A 9,144-nucleotide genomic window follows, 5' to 3' on the forward strand; every position below is an offset into this window, starting at 1 on the left:
GGTTTGCTGAAATCTTTGTGGGCAAATGTGAAGCATTAGCGCACATTTTGGCTTCGGTCGCTGCTCCTGCACGCTCCCGGCATTCTGATGTTAACAGGAAGTGACGTCACGTGTCTTCTTCGTGAGTTTTTTTGGGTTATTTTGTATTCCACGCTACACAAACCCACAAAGAAGAGACTAGACCGCAGAAACGGTGGCGAATCACTTCAGAAACACGGCTGCAAAGTTAGAGCACAGGACCACCTGTGACCTTGACCTTTAACCTTGATCACCACCACAATCTAATCACTTGTTCCCTGTTTGACATTTCCTGAAAAGTCCATAAAAATCCGCTACAGAAAACATGACCTCCTTGGTAATAAAACATAAAGAAATCTTATCCTGAATTCTACCAAATGGTGCAGTTTGGAAGAGTTTATGCCAGTAGTTTTTTGAGTTATGTTGATATGCACTTGTAAAATGCGGGTACGCGTTGAACGTAAACAAACAAAGAACTCGGCAGAACCCACCAAAAAAAAAAAAAAAACCACACGGAAACTTAAGTCATGCGATTGATCTTCATTTAAGTGGCTAAAGGAAGTGAAGGTAAACAAATATGGCGGAGTCGGACAAGCCTAGAATATAAATGATTTAGGTAGAAATATAGAAATAAATCTGCTTTAAAATTACGGGGAAATGACAGAACGTTTCAGTTTGATTTATTCGAAGTGCGGCGTTCTGTGGCGCTTAACCAAATTTGTCTCACCGGTTTTATTTACCGGAAAAAGAGTCTATTTTGATTTAGACTGTTTAAAAGCCCTTTCTGCACACTTTACCTAACAAATATAAGCGTACATAGTCAATAAACATTGAATATGATGGTTTTGGAAGTAATTACCCTTAATGGGTAAAGCATTAATAAATGTGTTAATTTTACCGTATTAAGTATGAATCATCTTTAATTAACGATGTTTTCAAGATTAATTAATTATTTATTAATGATTAAATAAGGCTAAATAATGTGTAGTTATTGTAAAGTGCTACCAAATCATGTTGTTTTTATTTTTATGAACAATAAAATTCATAAATGACACCCAAAAACTGATTTTTTTAAATGTCTTATTTATTTTTCAATAGTCCACCGTTGAAATACAGCAATTTTCTGTTTTTAAATCCCCCCAAAAAAGGCGTGATTATCATATACAGATGCTTTTATGTCAAAATATCAGTCAAAAGAAGCAGAATAATTTGTTTTTTTTCAGTCAGACAAAGCAGGTTTATTAAAAAAGCTTTTTTTTTAAAGCAACATTGTTGGATTTTTTATTTTTTTGTGTCCTCTCCGATTTTTGTCACTGTCAGACTTCCCGTCTAAGATCGAAAATCGAAACCTCCGTCCTTCCCGCTGACATTTAACTCAAATCTATGAATTTTCCCCTCATAAAAAAAAAAAGAAGAAGTCAGTGTCACTAAAATTTCTGCTCTCGAGCACATTCGCGCTTGGCATCTGTGGAAGTCAGCAGCCGTCGTTTTACCGGGACCACCGGTGAGCCGGAGTGACATTTCCGAAGGCGTGTAAAACCTTGCCGCTGTCTGTTCGGATTACCGCAGCCGGATGCGCGGTTCAGACACGGAAAAGCTCCAGAAATATCCAACTTCCATCAGACCTGATGCTCAGGAAAGCTTATGCAAAGCCGAAGAAGTCGTCTCTCCGTTCGGGAAAAAAAAAGCTTGAATACTAATGAAGCGATTATCCTGAGTTTGATAGTTGGAGCAGATTTAGATGTAAATTCATCTGCAAAACCACAGTTTTAGATCAGCTGCAGAATAAATACGGCAATATTTTGAAACCATTTCGTCAAAATGTACTTTTAGTCTCGTCTAAATATACAGTTTCTGTATTTTATCCTCAAAATAATACAACAAGGTTTTTAAAAAATGTATTCAAGTCTCTAAAGTTTCTTTGAAAAATACATATCCAAAACATTATTAAAAGAAAAAAGTCCCCGTTTTAACGTTCTGAGGACCTAACATGTTGGTGACAAGCTGGAGACACAAAATTTGTATAAAAACGAGTCAATAAAGACGCCATCTAACGATCCCGGGAACTAAAATGGCATCTAAGCTACCTTTAACTCAAAGTTTTCCAACAGGTTTGTCTTCAGAAATAATTCAAATCCTTTTAATCTTTTGTCAAATCAACCTTTTTTTCCACTGCCGGGGAAATCCCTTCGTTTAACGCTCGACATTATTGCGAAGCTTCGGGGATTCCTTTTTTTTTTAAATACAGGGCTGGAATTCCCAATGACTTGCTGTATATTTTGTTCAGACAATGTCTGTAAAACTGCTATCATAACCCACTTTACGCCCTAACTTCGTATTTGGACATTCGTGTTGTTTAGCGACTATTAGGGGGTGCTGCCACACCCGCCGCACCCCTACTTCCCTCGGCCTTGCTCACTTGTTGCAGACGGCTTTCTGAATCGCCTCGGTTTATAGAAATAGAGTTGAATTCTGACCAGACTGACAAGCTAACGGCTAGGACTTAAATGGACTGCTGCGCTTTAAAAACATCTCTAATTCTTACAAATTCTGTAAAATATTTAACTTCCCGTCAGTTACACGTTACGTGGTTATCAGAATTCTGTGGTTGTTTCTAGTCGTAGCAGCTAGCTGTAGCAATTCTGGTGTATATTGGGGCACTTCCTTCAGGACGATCATAATACATTCTGGGATTATCCCTATGTTTCCTGATACTCCCATTGTTCCCCGATACCTTTGTCCTCCTGGTACGGTTCCATGATACGATGCCTGCACTGTAACTCAGCATTGTCTTCATTTGCAATAAAAGACATTTGAAAGGGGAGCGAAGAATCCTTGATGATTTCATTATTAACTCAGGGAGAATATGGGCACCTGGTAACATAGGAAACCTGGGAACATAGGTACCTGGGAACATAGAAAACCTGGGAACTTAGGTACCTGGGAACATAAGAAAACCTGGGAACATAGGAAACCTGGAAATTTAGGTACCTGGGAACATAGGTACCAGTGGGAACATAGGTACGAGGAACATAGGTATGGACCCTAGACTACAAATTAAATGAGTTCTGCAAAAAGTGGCCATTTTAGGTGCCGTCTTCAACAAGAAATGTGTTAATTGTTCATAACCTTTTCCACAGAAACCACATTTCAAACGCTCTGAACAATCCCTGTTGGCGCAGGAAGCAGTTAAAGGTCAGTGGAGATATTAAAAAAACATACAAAGATGGCGACTAACGTAAATACCATGCATTTGCATAACAATGTCAGGAAACAAAGGAACAGATCTGTCTGAAATTTACACTCCTCGAGATTAAAAAAAACCCAAAAGTGTCTGTGTGAAGGATGATTATGGACTGTTGTTCCAGTTTGGCGCGACAACTCTGTCTACTCCCGATTTCCCCCCACCCTGACTGTGTGAGAGACACCTTTGGGCTGAATGACGTGAGACGGCATTGTGATGACACGAGGACTGTGGCGGGGGAGGGGGTGGGGGATGCCACGGCTCGACGTGCCCGGCTAACCTGGGCTTTCGTTTCAAACAACAGAAGGTGATCGAGCGTGGCAGATCTAGGAGGGTGGGAATAAGCCGACGGGGACTTTTTACACCCACCGCCCAAAGGTAACGTGTCAACTAATCTCAACGGACAAGTCGTGACAGGAGTGAAACGGATATCTCAGATGAATTAAGAGGTTTTCTAGAAAACTAAACAGGAAAACAACTAAAGCTGAGTGAAATCTAACCCCAAGTTTACCGGAAAGCTCTCGAAACTTCTCGACCCGCTTTATGAACCCCGAGACGAGCCTACTGGGCCGTATCGGAACAAATAAAATGGCAAAGACCCCTCTAGGAAACAAAAAACGGCCAACGTCTTTGAACAGGAAGGCTTCTTCACACGTCAGGCAGCCCAGGGCTGAGGCGAGTCTTCACGGCTGGCTTACGATCGCCAACATGATCCGGCACCAAAGGGGGGGAGGGCCTCGCACCTTAAAAATGAAAAAAGTCTCTCATGTGTTGCCTGGTGCAAGCGGTTTTCGAACGAACCATCTCTGCCGTAAAAGGTCAAATAAAAAGAATCGGACACACTGCTAGTGTGTATAAGTCAGTGGTGGGAAGTAACGAAGTACAAGTACTTTGTTACTGTACTTAAGTACAATTTTTGTGTATCTGTACTTTACTTAAGTAGATTTAATAATGGGTACTTTCTACTTCACTACATTTCTACAAAGCAGTCGCGTTACTCGTTACATCCAAGTCGCATTTCGGTATTTTGATTTGTTCGTTAGTTTGAAAGTATCCAATGGCGAGAGAGGAATCAGTCCACTGGACCAATGCGAAGCGAGAAAGAACCATTAGCCCCGCCCCCAAGAAGAGCAAGGCAGTATGCAGGACCTGCAGAATCCCTAACACCCGGAATGGAGTCCGGTGATAGACAACCAGAAGACCTGCGCCACCCATGGCCTTATTTAAAAGATTTATTTGAAATAACCGGGTCAAGTTTACCTTAAAGTGGCCAACTCTTCCACACTTCCCATATCTGTGCCTTCTGTCACTTTTTTTCATCAGTTAAAACTGTTTAATCCGTTGTTAACACGTCGTAAACTGATTTTCCGAGCCGCCTTTGAATGCAGCATGAGCGCTAAGACGCTAGCTGGGTTTACAAATGTGGGGCAGCAAAGGACACTTGCTGTAGAAATGTCATGTTTTCATTAGCTGTAAGCAACAAATCATCAGCATTATTCATTAAAATGGTACATTATTGATGTATTAAAATTAAATACAATAGGTACACTTAAGGACATCGTATTAGCCTTTAGGTAATACAGTCAACAAGTACTTTTACTTTTACTTGAGTACGTTTTTGTCTGTGTATTTGTACTTTTACTTAAGTACATTGTTTGAGTACTTTTTCCACCACTGGTGTAAGTTGTTTTTGCTTCTTTACAGTTGTTGGTGGGGTCATGAGAGGTCCCGCTGTCTTTTAAAGGAATGCATATCGCCCACTGACTGAGATCACCTCGCGTTGAGAAATGCTTACGCTACCTGTTTGGGATCGGTCTCAGCTCCTGCCTCGCCGAATTTTAGCTCTACATCTCTAAAACTGACCGAGTTACGGCCATTTATGTGTTTTCTGAATTCAGTCAGCTGTGGCGGCCATCTTGAATTGGATTGGCTCCAAACACAAATCGTTTTTAAAGTGGCATCAACCGATTACTTCTTGAAAGTTTCAATAAAATCCGTCCAGCGGTTCATGAGATATAATGCTAACAGACAGACAGGGTGGACACCATTAATGAATGGCGAAGTTTTAAGCAAACATCCTAAGCGAGCTGTTAACGCTCACAGTATATATTGAGGATGACTCTCAGCTACTACCACGCCAAATTCTACCTCAATATCTGTAAAATTGACCAAGTTAGAGGCATATATGCCTTTTCTATGTTCAGTTGGCTTTGGCGGCCATCTTGAATTGGGTTTACTTCAAAAGTTAATCAGTTGTAGAGATACACCCAGTGATTACTTTCTCAGAGTTTCATTAAAATCCGTCCAACGGTTCAAAAAATATTTTGCTAACAGACACAGGCAAAAAACATAATCACCTCCCTTACAGGGGCAATAATCAGTAATCAGGCTTTTTAACGGCTGAATGATCCACTGTGTTCAAAGTTCAGGGATTGTTTTTTTTCACAAACATTTTATTTTTCAAAAGCAGCTAAAATTATTAAGTATTTTACGGGAAGGAAAAAAAAAAAAGATTAAATTTATGAAAACTATTGGAGCAGTCGGGTCCTTTTTGAAGTGATGTTCTGTCCGGTAGTCGTTAATAGGTCGTACGCTAACGGCTAGGCTAACGGTTAGTCTACCGGCTAGGCTAACGGTTAGGCTAACGGTTAGGCTAACGGCTAGGCTAACGGTTAGGCTAACGGCTAGGCTAACGGTTATCCGAACGAGGGCTTGTTTTTCTTATTGTTAAGCCTGAAAAACAATAATAATAATTTAATACAGAAAATAGAGCATGAAGGTAAAGGGGGAAAAAAAACAAGAATTTTTGGTTCCCCGTTCCGTAAGTGGTAGTGACAGATAGAGCCTCCCGTCCCCCCCGGGGTGCAGCAGGGTGGGGGGCCTTCATGACGGAGATGAATGGGTTTTGACAGCACATCACAGAGCCTCCGGGCTGAAGGAGGGTGAAGGACACGCACACAGACACACCTCCGGGTTCACGTGGAAAACACGGTTTTCCCTGAATTTTTTTCCTGATTTTTCTCTCACTGGTGATGAAGAGTCGCTTGTTTTCCGAAAAGGAAACACATTAAACACAGAGTTAAAGCTAAAAGCAGCAAAACACCAGCTTAACGTACCAAATGCTAGCTAATAGCAACAAAAAGCTAGCTAAAATACATACATATTTTCCAAAAATTTAAGGAATATGGATCTGATCAGCTGGTTTCTCAACGCAATTGATACAATTTCCTCGACTGGGTGAAGGAGAGTCCAGTCTCGGGATATGNGTGGTGGTGTGGCTGGTGCCCTACATCTCGCCCCGTACCTCTTTGTCCTGGGGGCTGCTGACCCTGTGCCTTGCTGGTGACCTACCTCTGTGTTTACGTGCAGCTGCCTTAGGGTGGTGCCAGGTGTCTGTTTGCCTGGGGCTTTTACAGCCCTCTTGTGCTGGATCCACTGCTGGGCTGTAGATGGTTGGCCTTCTACTCTTTTAACTGTGCACCTCCAGGTGGCTTGCTAGCACACATGCACCCACATGACATGAACACACTTTTCTTTTTATATACAGTGAAATATGATGGAGACATTATGAATCGTTAACAGTTTATAAGATTTTAACACGGGGCACCACCCTCAGACAGAGGGAAATATTATATAAACCTAGGATTTATTTGTTTACCAGTTTTAAAAATTAACTTACCCTAAACCATCAGTTCTTCACTTCAGAGTAAGATCATAATTGTATCAAAACACACACACAACTGAATTAAGTTTTGCACCCTTTATGTGACGTTTATTGAACACCCAAATGTATCACAAGTTATGGCAGGTTATGAAAAATTCCTGAATGTTTGAATTTAGTGCCAAAATATTGACATGAGGTGTTGAATCATCATAAAAGTTGGACAGGAGAGTCCGATTAAACCAAAGAAGTTAAAACTTTGAGGCAAGAAGGGGTTTTAAAAGTTAACTTCAACGTGATGGGAAAGTGACATTATTACTGTGGAACATTAATAAATTAGATACAAAGACCTGTAGTCTGTTTCACCAGAAATGCACCAGCAGACAATTTAGAGATTTTATCCTTCTGAGAGAGATGATTTTTCTCAGCCGCTGCATTTGGTACCAAATGGGAATGTAGGCCTTGGTTTGATGAAAGGTGGCTGAAAGGTATCGTCTCCAGGACATTTTTCAGCCGGCAGGGGCTGAGCAAAACCTTCAAGCCATTTCCAGGCAGTCCAACAGTCGGCTGGTTGGTATTTAGTAGTTTCAGTTTCAGTGTTGGCTGGACGGACATTTAGGAGGATGTCCCAGTCCACTGGGCTGTAACGAGGCTGAGGTCGAGGAGTCTTTGGTCCCACATATTCACTGTTAGCTAGATTATTCGTGCCTTGGTTTAGTAATATCATGTTTTAGTAGTTTAGATGTCCTGTACCTTGTTAGCATTGTCATGTTTTAGCTTAGTTATCTTGTCATGTTCTGTAACTCTGTCTGTAATTTTGTTCTTGTGTTGTAAAGCACTTTGAGTCGCCTCGTGCTAAAAAGTGCTATATAAATAAATGTACCTACCTACCTACCTACCTAAAAATAGCACAGGTTTAGCTGAAAGGAGCAAAACATCAGCTTAACGTACCAAATGCTAGCTAATAGTAACAAAAAGGTAGCTGAAAGTAGCACAGGTTTAGCTGAAAGGAGCAAAACGGTAGTTAGAAGTGAAAAGTGGAAATACGCGAGCTAAATCCTAAAATTAACAGAAAGCTAGCTAAAAGCTAAATGTAATAAAAGGCTTATTAAGAGTTAAATATAGTAAAATGATAGTTAAAAGTTGAAATAGGCTAGCTAGATTCTAAAAGTAGCAAAAAAGCTAGCTAAAAGCTATATGTAAGAAAATGCTGGCTAAGAGTTAAATTTAGCAAAACGGTAGATAGAAGATAAAAGTAGAAATAAGGTAGCTAAATAATAAAATTTGCGAAAGGCTAGCTAAAAGTGAAAGGCAGTAATACATAGCTAGAAGCTAAAAAGAAGAAATAGGCTAGCTAGAAGATAAAGGTAGCAAAAACTGGCAAAAAAGGAGCAAAACATCAACTAAGAGCTTAAAGTAGCAAAGCAGTATTTAGAAGTTAAAAGCTGCAACAAGCTACCTAAAAGCTAAATGTAAGAACATGCTTGTTAAGAGCTGAATATAGTAAAATGGTGGTTAGAAGCTAAAAGTTGAAATAGGCTAGCTAAGGCTAGCTAAAAGCTAAAGGTAGCAAAAGGCTATGCTGATGCTAAATCCAAGTAAAGGCTGGTTTAAAGCTAAAAGTAGCAAATACCCAGCTAATTAAAGCTTAACAGCAGCTAAAAGTTGCAAAAAGCTAGCTAAGAGAAATAAAACACTGGCTATAAGCTAAAAACAGAAGCAAATTTTAAAAATGTATACTTGAACATATGACAGTGAGGTTAAGCTACGTGAACACCTGAAAACAAATGATCTGATGTGTTTTTATTATTTTTTTAATCAGGCAAATATCCCATTTCTTTACATGGAGGATCAGGACTTAAAAACAGCAGCCAGCCACTAGGGGGCTCTCATCCTTAGGGGCTTCAACTTCCAAGTTGGGGTCCTCTCTCTAGTAATAATATGTCTCAACAGCTCTGACTAGCCGTTAGCTTGTTGGTTCGGTCCGAATCGAAGTGTTTTTCTGAACGATGGCCGTCCGAAGAGTTATCCACAGCAGGTGAGATATTTATTATTGAGCATAATCGGTTATTAACGAGTGAGGATTTGTACTCATTTTTTTTTTTTTTTAGCTCATATCATATATTGGCTGCCAGAAAAAGAAACGGATAATTTGATTTTTTTTTTTTTTGTATTCATCTGGAGACAGTCGCTTCGTCAAGGTGACGCCAAACGACCCCCC

This window comes from Kryptolebias marmoratus, linkage group LG23 (assembly GCF_001649575.2).
Source record: "Kryptolebias marmoratus isolate JLee-2015 linkage group LG23, ASM164957v2, whole genome shotgun sequence".
In the NCBI taxonomy this organism is placed as follows: Eukaryota; Metazoa; Chordata; class Actinopteri; order Cyprinodontiformes; family Rivulidae; genus Kryptolebias; species Kryptolebias marmoratus.